At 44.6% G+C, this 18,543-nt stretch overlaps 1 long non-coding RNA gene across 1 annotated transcript; it reads left to right on the top strand.

The window, feature by feature from the left end:
- Window positions 1-15,050: 15,050 nt before the first annotated feature.
- On the top strand, window positions 15,051-15,827 carry LOC130075721 (uncharacterized). The gene is made up of 2 exons (XR_008805568.1): window positions 15,051-15,203; window positions 15,480-15,827. It is a non-coding gene; the product is annotated as an uncharacterized LOC130075721 (long non-coding RNA).
- Window positions 15,828-18,543: the final 2,716 nt, after the last annotated feature.

The following is an 18,543-nucleotide window of genomic DNA, read 5'->3' as shown; positions in this document are numbered from 1 at the left end:
GACGGCCTATACAGCACGCCAATGACAGTGGGCGTGTGGCCGTGAAGTTTCAGCATCTCAAATGAGGGCTGTTCTGGTAAATTAAGTAATTCCACCTTAAGAGACTCGCGGTAGATCAACGCAAGACCACCCCCTTTCCCGGGAGTTCGGGGTTTTGACAGATAACCAAATCCAGGCGGAGTAGCAGAATTTAAATGGAAAAAATCGTTCTGTTGTTGCCAAGTTTCAACTAGACCCAAACAATCCAAGTTTTGGTCAATAATAAGATCATTGATCAGGAGGCCTTTGTTGGTGATGGAACGGACGTTGTAAAGGGCAAACTTGTGTAAAGTGTTGCACGATTTTTCGAAGAATTTTGCCAGTGGAATTAACACACTAACACGCCGATCAGAACCTTTCTTCTTCCAAGCTCGTGGTGGCCCAGCAGTCCAAAATGAATTGATAGACCCGGCCTGTTCCTTGTCGGAAGTGCAGTAGTTTCGCCGAGAGCCACGGTGGATGTATTTTGGTCGCCGAAGGAGAATGTCTCGATGGAATTTGAGACTTCTCGGCAGTTTTGTTTGCACCGAGGTTCGCAGTCGGTGTAACTCATTAGGTGAGTACTTCAGTGTTTTCTTGGTTGTGATGGTAAAGACCATAGTTGAAAGAATAATCCACAGTGGAAGTGTAAAGTTCACCATGAGTGAACCGCACTCCGCACAAACTGATCAATTTTTTAAGTTAAAAAGTAATTAATCCGCACAAACTGATCAACAAGATACTAAAAGAAAAGTTCTAAAAATTTGACAAATAGGCAGCGGCAGCCAAAGTGCGCCAGCGTTCACTTCACGTCTCCGTTTGCAGCTCCTCCCCGCCTGCACGTGGCAACTCTCGCCGATCGGTTACATCCAGAGTGACCGCTCACGTGGTGTTTGTGTCACGGGGTGACCAAATTCATTCCTTTCTCAAGACGGAACTAATGTTCTCCGAGTTTTGCCTCCTGCCGGACCCATAACAACGGGACACCGGGCTAGTTCCGGGGTAGCGCGAACATCCCCGACAATGGGATGATCAGCCAAAGATCGCTAACAGCTGCGCATGGGGGGGGGAAACAGGCCTCGCGATTGGGACACGTAGTGATCAAAGGAAGATAAAAGGAGGAAGTACAGACCAAACGGACGTTGTTTTTTGGGGACGGTGTTCTCGGGAAAAGAGCGAGCCGTGGTGAAGAGGACGTGGGGCTGGCAAACGGGCACGGCACTGTGAATTGGGGGACAAGCAGGCTGATTCAATGGGAAGGTGGTAACCACGGGACAGAAGATCGTTTGTGAGAGATAGTGAGTGATCGAAATCAATTTCCATCTGCCTCTCTTGTGTCAGTGAGATCTTTGATGTGAAAGCCAGGTCAGGAGATGGGTAACGGCCATATATATGTGTATTTTCCACTGAGGGCTGAATTGTTGAGATGAAGTGATGTGATGCACTGCTTGCTGTGTGAAGTGTGAACCTAAACCCGCTGGATGTCCATTTCTTACCTGAGTTTTCTATCTCCTCTGACTGTATAAGAAGAGGCTAACACTGTTGTACTCCCTGGACCATTGAGTGTGTTTATTTGGCAGCCCACTGTGAAGAGAGACACGTGGTGAATGTTATCCGCCTGTTTGCAGTAAAACCTCCAACCGTAAGCACTCTGTTCGACACTTGAAGGGAAGTACATGCCTGCATACTTACCTGTCTGCTTTGCAGCGAAATCTCCCCTGCGGTGAGCCCTGTGTCTGTTGACCCTGCCAGTGAAGAGAAGTACGTGCCTGCATACTTACCTGTCTGCTTTGCAGTAAAACCTCCTCTGCTGTAAGCCCTGTGTCTGTTGACCCTGCCAGTGAAGAGAAGTACGTGCCTGCATACTTACCTGTCTGCTTTGCAGTAAAACCTCCTCTGCTGTAAGCCCTGTGTCTGTTGACCCTGCCAATGAAGGGAAGTACGTGCCTGCATACTTACCTGTCTGCTTTGTAGTAAAACCTCCTCTGCTGTAAGCCCTGTGTCTGTTGACCCTGCCAGTGAAGAGAAGTACGTGCCTGCATACTTACCTGTCTGCTTTGTAGTAAAACCTCCTCTGCTGTCAGCCCTGTGTCTGTTGACCCTGCCAGTGAAGGGAAGTACGTGCCTGCATACTTACCTGTCTGCTTTGTAGTAAAACCTCCTCTGCTGTCAGCCCTGTGTCTGTTGACCCTGCCAGTGAAGGGAAGTACGTGCCTGCATACTTACCTGTCTGCTTTGTAGTAAAACCTCCTCTGCTGTAAGCCCTGTGTCTGTTGACCCTGCCAGTGAAGAGAAGTACGTGCCTGCATACTTACCTGTCTGCTTTGTAGTAAAACCTCCTCTGCTGTCAGCCCTGTGTCTGTTGACCCTGCCAGTGAAGGGAAGTACGTGCCTGCATACTTACCTGTCTGTTTTGTAGTAAAACCTCCTCTGCTGTCAGCCCTGTGTCTGTTGACCCTGCCAGTCAAGGGAAGTACGTGCCTGCATACTTACCTGTCTGTTTTGTAGTAAAACCTCCTCTGCTGTCAGCCCTGTGTCTGTTGACCCTGCCAGTGAAGGGAAGTACGTGCCTGCATACTTACCTGTCTGTTTTGTAGTAAAACCTCCTCTGCTGTCAGCCCTGTGTCTGTTGACCCTGCCAGTGAAGGGAAGTACGTGCCTGCATACTTACCTGTCTGCTTTGTAGTAAAACCTCCTCTGCTGTAAGCCCTGTGTCTGTTGACCCTGCCAGTGAAGGGAAGTACGTGCCTGCATACTTACCTGTCTGCTTTGTAGTAAAACCTCCTCTGCTGTCAGCCCTGTGTCTGTTGACCCTGCCAGTGAAGGGAAGTACGTGCCTGCATACTTACCTGTCTGCTTTGTAGTAAAACCTCCTCTGCTGTCAGCCCTGTGTCTGTTGACCCTGCCAGTGAAGGGAAGTACGTGCCTGCATACTTACCTGTCTGCTTTGTAGTAAAACCTCCTCTGCTGTCAGCCCTGTGTCTGTTGACCCTGAAAGTGAAGGGAAGTACGTGCTTGCATACTTACCTGTCTGCTTTGTAGTAAAACCTCCTCTGCTGTAAGCCCTGTGTCTGTTGACCCTGAAAGTGAAGGGAAGTACGTGCCTGCATACTTACCTGTCTGCTTTGTAGTAAAACCTCCTCTGCTGTCAGCCCTGTGTCTGTTGACCCTGCCAGTGAAGGGAAGTACGTGCCTGCATACTTACCTGTCTGCTTTGTAGTAAAACCTCCTCTGCTGTAAGCCCTGTGTCTGTTGACCCTGAAAGTGAAGGGAAGTACGTGCCTGCATACTTACCTGTCTGCTTTGTAGTAAAACCTCCTCTGCTGTAAGCCCTGTGTCTGTTGACCCTGAAAGTGAAGGGAAGTACGTGCCTGCATACTTACCTGTCTGCTTTGTAGTAAAACCTCCTCTGCTGTCAGCCCTGTGTCTGTTGACCCTGCCAGTGAAGGGAAGTACGTGCCTGCATACTTACCTGTCTGCTTTGTAGTAAATCCTCCTCTGCTGTCAGCCCTGTGTCTGTTGACCCTGCCAGTGAAGGGAAGTACGTGCCTGCATACTTACCTGTCTGCTTTGTAGTAAAACCTCCTCTGCTGTAAGCCCTGTGTCTGTTGACCCTGAAAGTGAAGGGAAGTACGTGCCTGCATACTTGCCTGTCTGCTTTGTAGTAAAACCTCCTCTGCTGTAAGCCCTGTGTCTGTTGACCCTGCCAGTGAAGGGAAGTACGTGCTTGCATACTTGCCTGTCTGTTTTGTAGTAAAACCTCCTCTGCTGTCAGCCCTGTGTCTGTTGACCCTGCCAGTGAAGGGAAGTACGTGCCTGCATACTTACCTGTCTTTGTAGTAAAACCTCCTCTGCTGTAAGCCCTGTGTCTGTTGACCCTGCCAGTGAAGGGAAGTACGTGCCTGCATACTTACCTGTCTGCTTTGTAGTAAAACCTCCTCTGCTGTAAGCCCTGTGTCTGTTGACCCTGAAAGTGAAGGGAAGTACGTGCCTGCATACTTGCCTGTCTGCTTTGTAGTAAAACCTCCTCTGCTGTAAGCCCTGTGTCTGTTGACCCTGCCAGTGAAGGGAAGTACGTGCTTGCATACTTGCCTGTCTGCTTTGTAGTAAAACCTCCTCTGCTGTAAGCCCTGTGTCTGTTGACCCTGCCAGTGAAGGGAAGTACGTGCCTGCATACTTACCTGTCTGCTTTGTAGTAAAACCTCCTCTGCTGTCAGCCCTGTGTCTGTTGACCCTGCCAGTGAAGGGAAGTACGTGCCTGCATACTTACCTGTCTTTTTTGTAGTAAAACCTCCTCTGCTGTAAGCCCTGTGTCTGTTGACCCTGCCAGTGAAGGGAAGTACGTGCTTGCATACTTACCTGTCTGCTTTGTAGTAAAACCTCCTCTGCTGTAAGCCCTGTCTGTTGACCCTGAAAGTGAAGGGAAGTACGTGCCTGCATACTTACCTGTCTGTTTTGCAGTAAAACCTCCTCTGCTGTAAGCCCCGTGTCTGTTGACCCTGCCTGTAGGAGCCATTTGTGACATTTACGTTGAAGTTAATTTAATGACCCCTGCTGGTGAATCATGATATTGCGGCCTTGGAAGGCCTTGGAACAGAAGGAGTTAAATTTGCACACCTGTGCCAATTAGTGGCATTAAGGTAGACAAAGGAGGATTCTGGTTGAACAGTGTTTTGTGTTTGGACGTTGGAAATGCATGGACGCCAGCAGGCATATGGTTTTCAATTTATTTACTTGTCGGTTTATTTATCGAGAGAATCAAATACTATACTGGAATAAAACGAACAATCTATTGAAACCCCTGAGGCGTCCGAAGTGACTTATTGGAAGGCACTACATATTTGAAAACCCCTGCATTGGAACACTTGGAAGTCACCTGCATTTGGAAAGTTTGATTTAAGGATTTTCCCCTAGGAAACTTGGAAGAATGGGAGCTGCATTCTCTAAAGTATGTGGATTATACATGTTTCCCGCTGGAAATATGTGAGGATTTAACCTTTATCTCCTTGGACGTTCGTGAGTAAAACGCTGAATTGGAGCGAGCCGCTGCGCTCATACAATGACTTTGAACGTGAGCCGCCGTGCTTACACCACAAACTGAATGGGCTTTTTCACTTTCGTTTGTCTTCTCATTTGTGTGTTGAACTTTTGAGTTAATCTTTGAAAAATGGCAGACGAAGAGCCTGAAGAGCAGGATTTGTATGAAGAAAAAGAACTGTTTAAGCTAATTGCAACACGTAGGGGGAAGCTTTGTGTTTTAACACACAAACAAAATGAAATCAATAGTCTTATTGAAGCTGGACAGGACAAAGAAACTGTTAGGAAACAAGTTAACTCGTTTGATGGATTTTTCGCTGAGTTTATTAGTTTACAAGTAACTGTACAAAAATTGACGAAAGATGCATACGAAAAAGAGGCCGATAACTTAGACTGGTACCAACCCAAATATCAACTTTTCAAAAGCTTCTTAGAAGGTGTCACGAACTGGCTCGAGGTTGATCAAGATAGTGAAAAAGAAGAGGAGGAGCAGGACGATATGGGTTCGGTTCAGCCCCAAGATAGCGCATCTCAAGTAGCGCACAGTGTCAAAGTAACAAGCGGTCTCAGTTGCGCGTCACGAGAATCTTTCACTCATCTAAAGGCCGAAGCAGAATGTGCGGCTATTAGAGCAAAGGCGCAGGCTTTGAATGAAAAAATTGATCTTGATATCGAAGAAGCAAATATCATTGCAAAATTAAAAGCAAGAAAAGAAAAATTGGTCATAAATTCTGAACTTGCTGCTGCAGAGGCAAAGGTTAGGGTATTCAGAGAAGCTGAAAAACAACGTTCAGTGTCGGGCGTATACAAATACGGGACATCAAGGAAGTATGATACCCCTGAAACAGTACAAAGACCAGTGAGAACCCAGAGAGAAGGATCAGCTCCTCGAACTGACCCTAGGCAAACTGTAGGTGCACAACAAAGTGCAAATCAAAGCGTCTCAGTGCCATTAGGAAGCGCGATTCACCCAAATGGCAATGATACAAGCGTCACTGATGTATTAAAAAGACAAACTGAAATCACTGAAATGTTAGTGAAACAGCAAACACTCTCTCTTCTGCCAGATAGAGAAATTCCCATATTTAATGGTGATGCTCTTCAATATAGGATGTTCATCAAAGGATTTGTGCAATGTATTGAGAATAAAACTACTAATATGGATGACCGGCTATACTACTTACAATAGTATACAAGAGACCAACCCAGAAACCTCGTCAGTAGCTTTATGCATATGGATTCCTCCACTGCGTATAAAGAAGCTAAAAGGCAACTAGAATACAATTTTGGAAACAGCTATAAAATAGCATCTGCTTACATGAATAAAGCCTTGAACTGGCCAACCATCAAGCCAGAGGATGGCAATGGGTTGCGAGCATATGCTCTCTTTTTATATACCTGCTACAATACAATGCAAGACATTGATGGCCTAAAAGAGCTTGAAAGTTCCACCAACTAAAGACTCATCATGTCTAAACTTCCATTTAGGCTGCGAGATAGATGGCGAGCAAATGTGTGTGGCATGCAGGATAACAAACACAGAGCAACATTCAAGGACTTGATAGACTTTATTGAAAGACAGTCCAGAGCAATGCTTGATCCAATTTTCGGTGACATACACAACTCAACAGAGAGCAAAGTAACGTCAAGACCTAAACCACAAAAAACATCCACCAAACTTAGTGGGAGGACCAGCTTTGCCACTACAGTTGCTCAGGCACCTGAAATAAAAAAGAACGAGTCACAATATGGACACAAACCGAATATAAATAAGTGTGCGCTTGGAAGGCCTTGCTTATTTTGTGAAAGAAATCACACATTCGAAAATTGTGAAAAGTTTAAGTCTAAACCAAATAGTGAGAAGATAGAATTCCTGAAACTAAACGGGATGTGTTTTGGATGTTTAACCAAGGGACATGTTAGCAAAACCTGCAAAAACAGAATGAAATGTGAAACATGTTCTCTGTCTCATCCAACCATCCTTTACACTCTCACTGGCAAAGAAAAGGATGGAATTAAAGATGACTGCGTCATAACTGGAAACAAACCATTGAGTAGTGCTATGGTGTCTGTAGAAGATGATGACCTAATGGGATTCAGTCAATCAAAACAATGCACTCTTGCTATTGTGCCAGTAAAGTAAAAGTCTCAAATTCAGATAAAGTCATACATACATACTCATGCATTTTTGGATCCCGGTAGCTCGGCTACATTTTGCACGGACTCATTGAAAAGAAAGTTAAACGTCACTGGTAAAAACACCACAATACTCTTGTGCACAATGGGACAGGAAAAAAATGTCCGCAGCAGTATAGTCTCTGGTCTTGAAGTCAGCAGTATGGAAGGCCTGCTGTATCATAAACTCCCAGAAGTCTATACTCAAACAAAATTACCAGTTTCAAAACGACACATACCAATACAAGAATCGATAGACAAATGGAAATACTTACGTGAGGTGAAGATTCCACAATTGGATGCTGACATTGAGTTGTTAATAGGCACAACTGCTGCAAAGCTTATGGAGCCTTGTGTGACCCGAGCGTGGCTGACTCCGAACTGAATCGACTACGCCACATGGTGCCTCTCACACCCAGATTTATGTATATTTGTACTTAACTGCGGAATCTCTAACATAAGGCAAACAGGTTCATGATTATGCATCCAAGATGAAACTATACAGAGACGTGCTTTGCGTACAAAAAGTAACAATGCTTTATTGAGCCATTATATAAAAAGTAAAATCATCAACAGCATCAGCATCATCCCATGGGCATGGGAAGTACAAGCGGAGAGGCTTGACCGCAAACGAGGAAGACCCAGATTGGTGTTGGCTGTTACCAGCAATGATATATGAATTAATAGAAAAATGTTGGTTTGCTGTCAGGGTAGGTTACCTGTCCAGAAATAGTGTGGAACTCACCAACCGTGCTCTGAACTCTGATGCCTAAAGTCAACCACACACACACATACATAGGCACCACCACTGCAAATAGTGATTCAATCAATATATGGTGAAGTGCAGTTTACCAATATGATACACCGTGCGCAAAGACGGACCCAGGAACCTCTCGTGAACAGCCCCCTGGTACTCTGGCGGTTAAAGACAGAAAAGTTATTATCGCCAGCAGAATAGTTTCAGTTGGACCAGATCCTAAAATGCTGGAACAGCCAACACCGCCTCGATCGAACGGAACAGCGGGCGGAAATCACCGCTGCGCAACAAACAAAACCAAGAAACATATACAAAAACAAAACTAATAATGCACGTAATTTAGGCAAGGCAAAGCAGCAGGAGCAATCTGCCTCAATGTTGACAAATGAACTGACACAGTGGAAAAACAGCCCCTTGCGCCAGTCTTCACAGTCCTTCTTGATGTTGCTGCTTAATTGCGGTACAGCTACCCGGCGGGTGCTTTGCCCAAGACCTTCAGTAATACACAGCACGATTACCCGGAAGCGTCTGGCAATCAGTCAAACACCTATTTTCCAATAGCCCAGTATTAGATACAATATAAATGCTTAGCTTGCTACCTCATATAAACATTTATCACACCTTCGTTGCACAGGAGAACCACATACCCAAGCAGTAACAGACTGAAAATGTATCTAAACACCAGAGACTCTCTAAGCCCAAGAGTGCAGACTGTTTTATAGGAACTGGCATAGACGCAAATGAGTTGTTTAGCCACTCACGGCTAGCTGGGTGACGTCAGGGGGCTACCGTAGCTGCAGAGGGACAAACTTCAACCAGAAAGCGACTACTCTGCCGGTTACACTCGGAAGGTAATAAACAGTAGAGGTAATGGGCCATATGCTGTTAGAACACCCTTAGGATGGGTTGTCAATGGGCTCATGCTAGAAACAACATGTCAAATGCAAGGAAGTCACTCATGTACTGTAGTTAATCGCATATCTGTAGCAGATTTGAATGACTTGTTGATTAAACAGTATCATCAAGATTTTCCAGAACTGGCAGCTGAGGAGAAATCAGAGATGTCAGTCGAAGACAAACAGTTCATGTCTATGATGGAACTAAGAAATGGTCATTATTACTTACCGTTACCTTTTAAAGAAAATGATGTAATGATGCCAAACAATTACCAACAGGCACAACAACGTGTTATGTCTCTGAAAAGAAAATTTGAAAAGAATGAACAATATCATAGAGAATATACTGAATTTCTAGAAGGAATGCTTGAAAAGGGCCACGCAGAATCTGTGCCATCTGATGAACTGGAAACACAAAGTGGAAAGGTGTGGTACATTCCACATCATGGAGTGCACCATCCTAAGAAGGGCTCCCTGAGAGTTGTTTTCGATTGCCAGGAGCCAATCGCCCTTATGGCAGACGTGGAAAGCATGTTTCACCAAGTGAAAATTATGGAGAAGCACGTGGATTTTTTGCGCTTTTTATGGTGGCCAAGTGGTGACACAGGTCAACCACTGAAAGAACACAGAATGACAGTGCACTTATTTGGAGCAACATCTTCACCAAGTTGTGCTAGTTTCGCCCTCAGACAAACTGCCCAAGATTTCAAAGATCTCTTTTTTTGCCGGAAACAGTGGAAACAATTAAGCAAAATTTCTATGTAGATGATTGCTTAAAATCGGTGGCTACTGAAGCTGATGCTGTGACGTTGTGCAAAGAGCTTGAAAGAGCTTGCTCAATGGGAGGCTTTCGTTTGCACAAATGGATAAGTAACAGCAGAACAGCCCTAATGTCCATTCCACAAGCAGCCAGAGCAAAGGAGGTCAAAGATCTTAACTTGGAATACAGTGATCTTCCTACAGAAAGAACTCTTGGCATACAATGGCACATAGAAAGAGACAAACTCAGCTTTGCAGTAAGCCTGAAACATCAGCCATGTACTCGAAGGGGAATACTGTCCATCATATCCTCAGTATACGATCCTCTTGGTTTCATCTCTCCATTCGTCCTTACTGCTAAGAACATTCTGCGAGATCTTTGCAAGCTGAATTATGCCTGGGACAAAGCCTTACCAGACCCCTACATACAGCTGTAGCATGAATGGACGGCAGGTCTAAGTTGCATTAGAGAGCTCAGTGTCAACAGATGTCTCAAGCCAAAGGGCTTTGATCCGATAACATCTGCAGAACTACACCACTTTAGTGATGCGTCCGAAAGTGGTTATGGCTGTGTCACGTACCTTCGTCTCACAAATTTAGAACATGAAGTGCACACCTCATTTATAATGGGGAAATCACGAGTTGCACCACTGAAACAAACTACAATGCCAAGAATGGAACTCACTGCAGCAGTACTCGCAGTACGAATGGATAGACTGATCAAAGCAGAGTTACAACTTGCTCTCGAGAACTCCATTTTCTGGACTGATAGTACATCAACATTGAAGTACATTCAGAATGAGAACAAAAGATTTAAAACATTCGTGGCTAATAGAGTGAACACCATCAGAGAAATGAGCAAAGTAAAACAATGGAGATATATAAACACTAAACAAAATCCAGCAGATTATGCATCTCGTGGTCTCAAGGCCAGTGCTCTTCTGAATTCAAAGGTTTGGCTGAATGGTCCAGAATTTCTCAAATGTCAAGAAACTGAATGGACAAATTCTGACATCGCCATACAAACACATGAAGAAGAAGAAGATGATGATGATGTGGAAGTGAAGAAGGATGTTCTTATCATGAACTTATTTGTAAAGGAAGAACAAAATCCTACTCACACATTCATACAATATCACTCAAATTGGAATAATCTAACCAGAGCAGTAGCATGGCTACTTAAGCTAAAAGACGTTCTCTTGCAATTAAGTCTGAAAAGAAAGGAAATAATTACCAACATGAGTATCAAGAACTCCAATGCAGAGAAATAATGTCTGATGGAAAGAAAAATGCAAGCAGTCAAAAAATGCATGAATGTACAACAGATTACTTTAGAAGATGTGAAAAAGGCAGAAAATGCAATTGTACGCTTTACTCAAATGGAGGCATTTCCAGAAGAAATCGAACATCTAGAAATCTATTCTACAAGATGGATTACTTCGTACAGGAGGGAGATTAAGCAGAATGGCTATGCCAGAGGATCGAAAACATCCTATGATTTTTCCAAAACACCATCATGTGTCCAAACTGGTGTTGAAACACATTCATGAACAACTAGGTCACTGTGGAAGGAACCATATGTTGGCCAGCATTGCGACAGCAATACTGGATTCCAGCAGCAATTTCCCTTGCTAGAAAAATACGGTCTGAGTGTGTGTTCTGTAGACGCCTACATTCAAATTTAGGAGAACAAAAAATGGCAGATTTGCCAAAAGAAAGAATAACACCAGATTTACCACCATTTAGCTTTGTTGGTGCAGACTTCTTCGGTCCAATTATAGTAAAAAGAGGACGCAGTGAAGTGAAAAGATACGGCGTAATTTTTACATGTTTCACAACTCGAGCAGTACATTTGGAAATAGCCAATTCACTTGACACTGATTCATGTATCAACACTTTCCGCAGATTTATAAGCAGACGAGGGCAAGTACGGCAAATAAGATCTGACAATGGAACTAACCTGACTTCAGCTGATCGTGAACTAAAGAATGCCATAAAGGAATGGAACCAAAGCAAAAAACTCCAAGTTGCTCTGCAACAAAAGGGCATAGAATGGACTTACAACCCCCCTGCCTCTTCACACTTTGGAGGAGTATGGGAGAGGTTAATAAAACAGGTCAAACTAATACTTCTATCACTAACAAAGGATCAAATAGTAGACGACGAATCCCTTCACACTTTTATCTGTGAGGTAGAAGCCATAATGAATAGTCGCCCACTTACCTCAAACCCAGATAGTCCAAATGACCTCGAACCTTTAACACCCAACCACCTTTTACTTCTCAAAGGACAACCCACATTACCGCCCGGCTTATTTCAGAAATCAGATGTGTATAGTAGACGCAGATGGAAGCAAGTGCAATACTTAGCTGATATGTTTTGGAAAAGATGGGTTAGAGAGTATCTTCCAAACCTACAAGAAAGACAAAAATGGCTTAAAGAGAAAAGAAACTATGCAAATGGTGACATTGTGTTAATTGCAGACCCTACTGCCCCTAGGGGATCTTGGATGTTGGGGAGAGTCGTTGACACTAAGAAAGATTCAAAAGGGATCGTTCGTAGCTTGACCTTAAAAACAAAGACAAGTGTTATAGACAGACCGATTACAAAGGTTTGCTTATTGTTGGAAAATGACATGTGGATATGAATGTCCAATGTATATGTAATGTTTACTTTACCTTGTAGGAACTGACATGTATACTGATCTTTACACGCGCACAATGGACTATGGACTATTCGAGCAAGGAATTTCTTGCAACGTGCACACATGCGTACGTACATGCACATAAATACTCACATACACACTGAAATGAACTTTTTTGAACACACAATGTCTCTTGTGGCATAATGAACCCTTTATGTTACACACTGGACAAGAAGGACTCTAACAAAGGAGCATTGATTGCATTGCTATTGCATTGAAGGACTTTTAATGTGAATCGAAATTAATATTGTCACGTATGAACTGAAAGAAACTTGACATGTTTCAAATGAAATATTCATGTTTGTATGCGTGAACAATTCTGATTATTGATGATTTGACAGATTTATATCGTTACTGTGTATATTGTGATATGGCTCCAAAAAATTTTTTATTTTTATTTTTTTTATTATTGTACCTATTTAGCCGGTAGCAATAAGAGGGCCGGTGTGTAGGAGCCATTTGTGACATTTACGTTGAAGTTAATTTAATGACCCCTGCTGGTGAATCATGATATTGCGGCCTTGGAAGGCCTTGGAACAGAAGGAGTTAAATTTGCACACCTGTGCCAATTAGTGGCATTTTATAAAAAAGGCTGTAGGATTCCTGATCATTTGTCAGTATTTACTGCAGACTTGGTAGCAGTTTTATGGGCAGTAAGGTGGGTAGAAGATAACAAACGAGAATATTCTGTCATATGTAGTGATTCAGCTGCAACCCTAAATACAATTAAAAATATAAAAACTAAGTCCAGACCTGACTTACTTGTGGAAATTTTGCAGGTGTTGTATAGAATTCACAAAGCAGGGAATGAGGTGGGGTTTTTGTGGGTTCCGGCACACATGGGTGTGGAGGGTAATGAGGAGGCGGATGAGGTGGCAAAGAAAGCAGTGCAGGAGGAAAGAGTTCAATTTAATTTGCAGTATGGGTTACCAGATTATACAGAAATAATAAATAGGTCAGTAAAAGAAATGTGGCAAAGGTCATGGGATTGTGAAAGGAATGGGAGAACTTATTATTCAGTACAAAGAATGGTAGAGAAAGACAGATGTAATTATAGATGTCAGAGAAGAGATGCAGTAGTCTTATCTAGATTGAGGTTTGGGCATTGTGGGCTGAGGAGTGGGCTGGCTCTGATTGGTAAACATCCTGATGGACAGTGTGAATGTGGAGACAAGGAAACAGTGATGCATGTATTAGTGCAGTGCAGGAGGTATTCTCATCAAAGGAACAAATTGTTCAGGGAACTGGGAGCAACAGGAGAAACTGTTTTTAATTTATGCTCTTATGCTCGCTCAAATGAGTTTGATGTCTGCTGTGGAGTAAAGCAGGGGTGTGTCCTCGCTCCCACCTTGTTTGGCATCTATTTCTCGGCTGTGCTGCGACGGGCGTTTCCTGATCCGGTTGGGGTTCTGCTGCACACTAGGTATGATGGCAACTTCTTCAGCTTGGCTCGTCTGAGGGCCAGAACCAGAGTGAAACGCGTCCTTGTGGGCGAGTTGCTTTACGCAGATGACGCTGCCTTCGTGGCTCACACTGAACAAGAAATTCAGGAGATGTGCAATTCTTTTGCTGCTGCCTGCACAGAGTTCGGACTTACCATAAGCCTCAAGAAGACAGTGGTGATGGCTCAGAACGTTCCTGCTTCCCCTCACGTCACCATCAATGGCACAGTGCTGTCGGCTGTCGAGAAATTCACCTACCTCGGCTCAACCTTGACAGCAAACAACACCCTTGATGCTGAACTGAATACCAGGATCGGTCGTGCCTCAACAACCTTTGGGCGGCTTCAGTCTCGCGTCTGGAACAACAGCCACCTTTCTCTCAAAATAAAGGTGCGCGTATATGAGTCCTGTGTGCTCTCCGTTCTGCTATATGGAAGCGAAACGTGGCCTACATACCAGCGGCAGGAGCACAAGCTTAATGCTTTTCACTTCCGTTGCCTACGACAGATCCTTGGCCTGTCATGGCAGGATCGGGTCCCGAACACCACCGTGCTGAAGCTCACTAACAGCAGTGACATGTACACCATGTTCCGGAGGAGGCGACTCAGATGGATCGGCCATGTACGTCGTATGCCAGATGAACGTCTCCCAAAGTCCATCTTCCATGGTGAGTTAGCTGTGGGACACCGCCCTCGTGGCCGACCCAAGCTCCGCTTTAAGGATGTCGTCAAGCGGGACATGAATGTCTTTCACATCAACCCTGACCAATGGCATCACCTTGCGGAAGACCGGGCAGCTTGGCGGTCTGCGCTGACAGAAGGCACAACTCTGTCCTGCCATGCTTACACCAGCTTTTGCACAGAAAGACGGCATGCTAGACACCGTTCAGATCGGCGCTTGCGCTGTAAAAGGCCTTGATGATATTGAATTTGGACAGTTGGAACAAATTGAAAAAATTGATGGAGTATCTGCGAAATATTGGAGTATATAAAAGGATATAGACAAGCAGTATTAATTAAGTTGTAAATAGCGATTTGAGAACAGAGGAGGGCAGCAATACGCCATTGATGCGTCTAGCCTGCCGGAAATACAAGAAGAAGAAGAATTAGTGGCATTAAGGTAGACAAAGGAGGATTCTGGTTGAACAGTGTTTTGTGTTTGGACGTTGGAAATGCATGGACGCCAGCAGGCATATGGTTTTCAATTTATTTACTTGTCGGTTTATTTATCGAGAGAATCAAATACTATTGTACTGCCCCCTTGTGAGAAGAGGTATTTGAGTTTTGAGTCTCTTGTGTTTTGTCCACGCAGAGTTTCCGTAGCTCAGTCGGTCTCATAACATTCTCACTGCAAGTCAAACTCCGGAGTGTTAAAGTTTATAAACTATCATTTTGGTCTCTGACGAATATCTGTCTGTAAGTATTTGTTTCATAGAGATCTTAGCTTCCTTTTGATATCCTATTTAGTCATTTTAGAATGTTTTCTATTCGTAATTTGTAAGGAAATATGTGACGCTAGTAGCGTTAGTTTCTCTATGGCATTTTCTATGTAAATTAGCATTGTGTTATTTGCTTGCTATGCGATCGTGATTTGAAGGTTTTAGTTATTTCTAGACTACTTATTTAGTTTTGTATTGTATATTCTTCATATTGAGATTGTAATATGCTGCTCTTTGTTTTTGTATGTTACAGTTTTACAGTCCTTTCAGTAAAACACCACAAAACAGCAAGAAGCTTCTGGTTCTTTATTGGAAACTGTTAGCTATCTGTAAAGCTAGTTCATGCACACTAGTGAAGGCAGAATAGTAAAAAGACAGCATGGAAAGTCAGCCAAAGTCGACACGGAAGACAACACTGCTGTCCCTGATCGCCAAAGTTCAGTCAGCAACGTTGGTGACCTGTGGGAAACGAGATCGAACTGTTCCGAAACTTCACGTGCCAGCCAGCAGTCACGCGCCAGTCAGCGGTCACGCGCCAGTCAGTGGTCTAATGCAAGCGTTTTGGCTGCTAAAGCACGTGCTAAAGCAGCTGCCGCTCAAGCACAGGCATCATACGCTGAAAGAGAAGCAGAGGTGATAAAAGAAAAGGCCCACATCGAGGCTGAGGCTACAAAGAAGAAAGCAGAGCTCAGCGCTGACCTCCTCAAACTGCGTCTACAGAGTGCAGCTGCAGCCGCCAACGCCGAAGCAGAGGTGCTAGAGGCAGCAGCCGGGGAGGAAGGTGGAGATACCTGGTTTCCAAAACACAGCGAGAACGTCGTCGAGGTAATACCAGTTCCACCTCCACCGGCTAATACTCGCTTTGACTCCGCACAAGCTACCACACTAGGGCTTCCTACAGCTCAGCGAGTAAAATACAGTGGTGATTTCGTGCAAAATAAAGACAAAGAGCATAGTATACAAAACAGTGAGATTAGTGAATATGGGTTTCAAGAGCTACCAGTGGCGCATTCCCCACAGTATGACATTACCAGTGGAGCAGATCGTTCTTATGCCCAAAGCTCGTTAAAAAATGCCTTTTTCTCATCTCACTCACAGTATCCTACCCCAGTTACTACCGACCACAGATTTCAGCCACGTTTTATGAGCCAGTCAGTCCCTTTTCAGCCTGGACTGTCGTCACCATGCCCTGTAGCCAGTGCAAACGAGTCCAATTCCCCAGCCACATCGGACTTAGCCAAATATTTGGTGCGCAGAGAGTTGGTCAGCTCAGGGCTCCTGACGTTTGATGATAAGCCTGAAAATTATTGGGCTTGGAAGGCATCCTTTTTGAACGCTACAGTAGGTCTCTATTTATCCCCAAGAGAGGAGTTAGATCTCCTCTGCAAGTGGTTAGGCCCCAAATCATCAGAGCAAGCGAAACGATTAAGGGCTGTACACACCTACGATGCCACAGCTGGTGTCAAAATGGTATGGCAAAGACTGGAGGACAGCTATGGGTCCCCTGAAGCGATAGAGAATGCTCTCCTGAAAAAGTTGGAAGATTTTCCCAAAATCGCAAACAGAGAAAACTGCAAGTTAAGGGAGCTAGGTGATCTCATCTCAGAGCTTGATGCTGCCCGGGTAGGTGGACTCCTGCATGGCCTGAGTTACCTAGACACGTCCCGGGGCATCACACCCATTGTTCAGAAACTTCCATTTCACCTCCAAGAAAAATGGATCACCACAGCATCCTACTATAAAGAGCAACACCATGCTTCATACCCGCCATTTCCTGTTTTCGTGAAGTTTGTGTGCGACAAAGCTAAAACTTTAAATGACCCAAGCTTTGCTCCCTTGCTTTCTACTGGTGGTCCAAGTGTTTATAGGCCTGAAAGAATGAACAAGCCCAATTTCAAAACTGCAGTATCTGTTCGAAAAACTGAAATACTTGCTCCAAAAGGCAATCGTGAATCCTCTGACCAAAAGGTGGTTGATCCGGATAAACTGTGCCCGCTCCACAACAAACCACACTCCCTTCGCAAGTGTCGTGGTTTCAGAGCAAAGACTTTGGATCAGAGGAAAGTCATTCTGAAAGAATTGGCCATTTGTTACAAGTGCTGTTCCTCCGTCAACCACATGGCAAAAGATTGCGACTCAAGTGTACATTGCAATGAGTGCAAAAGTGACCAACACGTCACCGCACTGCACCCTGGACCAGCACCCTGGAAAACGGAAACTCCAGGCTCTGAAGCTCCTAACGTGCATGACGGGGAGCAAGCAGAAAGTCCTATGCGCGCCATTGTGTCCAAATGTACAGAGGTATGTGAAAAAGGTATCAGCTCACGCTCATGCTCCAAAATCTGTCTAGTAAACATTTATCCTGCTGGGCACAAGGAAAAGGCAGTGAAAGCCTATGTTGTGTTAGACGAGCAAAGCAATAGGTCTTTGGCAAAGACAGAATTCTTTGAGATCTTTAACGTTAACACAGGCACCAAAATTTACACTCTGAAGACCTGTTCAGGCGTAGGAGAGACAAGGGCACGCCAAGCTGACGGGTTCATACTGGAGTCTCTTGACGGCAACACTAGCGTCCGGCTGCCCACATTAATCGAGTGCAACATGCTCCCAGATGATCGATCTGAGATCCCGACACCGGAGGCTGCAAGACACCACACTCACCTCAAGCATTTGGCAGCCAAGATTCCTGATTTGGACCCTAATGCTTCAATACTGGTCCTCCTCGGTCGGGACATACCAAGAGTGCACAAGGTCAGAGAACATTACAACGGCCCCCACGATGCTCCGTACGCCCAGCGCCTCGACCTGGGCTGGGTCATAATAGGTGATGTCTGCCTTGGGGGTGCTCATGTGCCTAGCAAAGTTAGTGTTTACCGCACATCAGTGTTGAACAACGGACGCACATCTCTGTTGGACTCTTGCACCAATTCATTCCACGTTAAAGAAAAGGTTCTGAGCTCTGACGGCCCATTTAACGCTGGGAACATGTCCAGTTTGATGGACATAGACGAAAACGACTGTCTCACCAACAAATTGTTCATGAGAACCCCACATGATGACAAACCTGCCATGTCAGTGGAGGATGAACTCTTCTTGGAGATCATGGATGAACAAATGTTCATGGACGAGTCCAACAGCTGGGTGGCGCCACTGCCCTTCAAACCGAACAGGCACAGATTACCCAACAATCGAGACCAAGCAGTCAAACGTCTCAACTCACTGCGTCGAGTGCTTGACAAAAAGCCCCAAATGAAAGAACATTTCTTGAACTTTATGGAGAAAATGTTTGAGTCAGGACATGCAGAACCCGTCCTGCC

This window comes from Rhinichthys klamathensis, unplaced genomic scaffold (assembly GCF_029890125.1).
Source record: "Rhinichthys klamathensis goyatoka isolate OS25496 unplaced genomic scaffold, OSU_Roscu_1.1 h1tg000600l_1, whole genome shotgun sequence".
Classification (NCBI taxonomy): domain Eukaryota; kingdom Metazoa; phylum Chordata; class Actinopteri; order Cypriniformes; family Leuciscidae; genus Rhinichthys; species Rhinichthys klamathensis.
The sequence above is the reverse complement of the archived record's forward strand: the minus strand, read 5'-3'. Positions and strand labels throughout refer to the sequence as shown.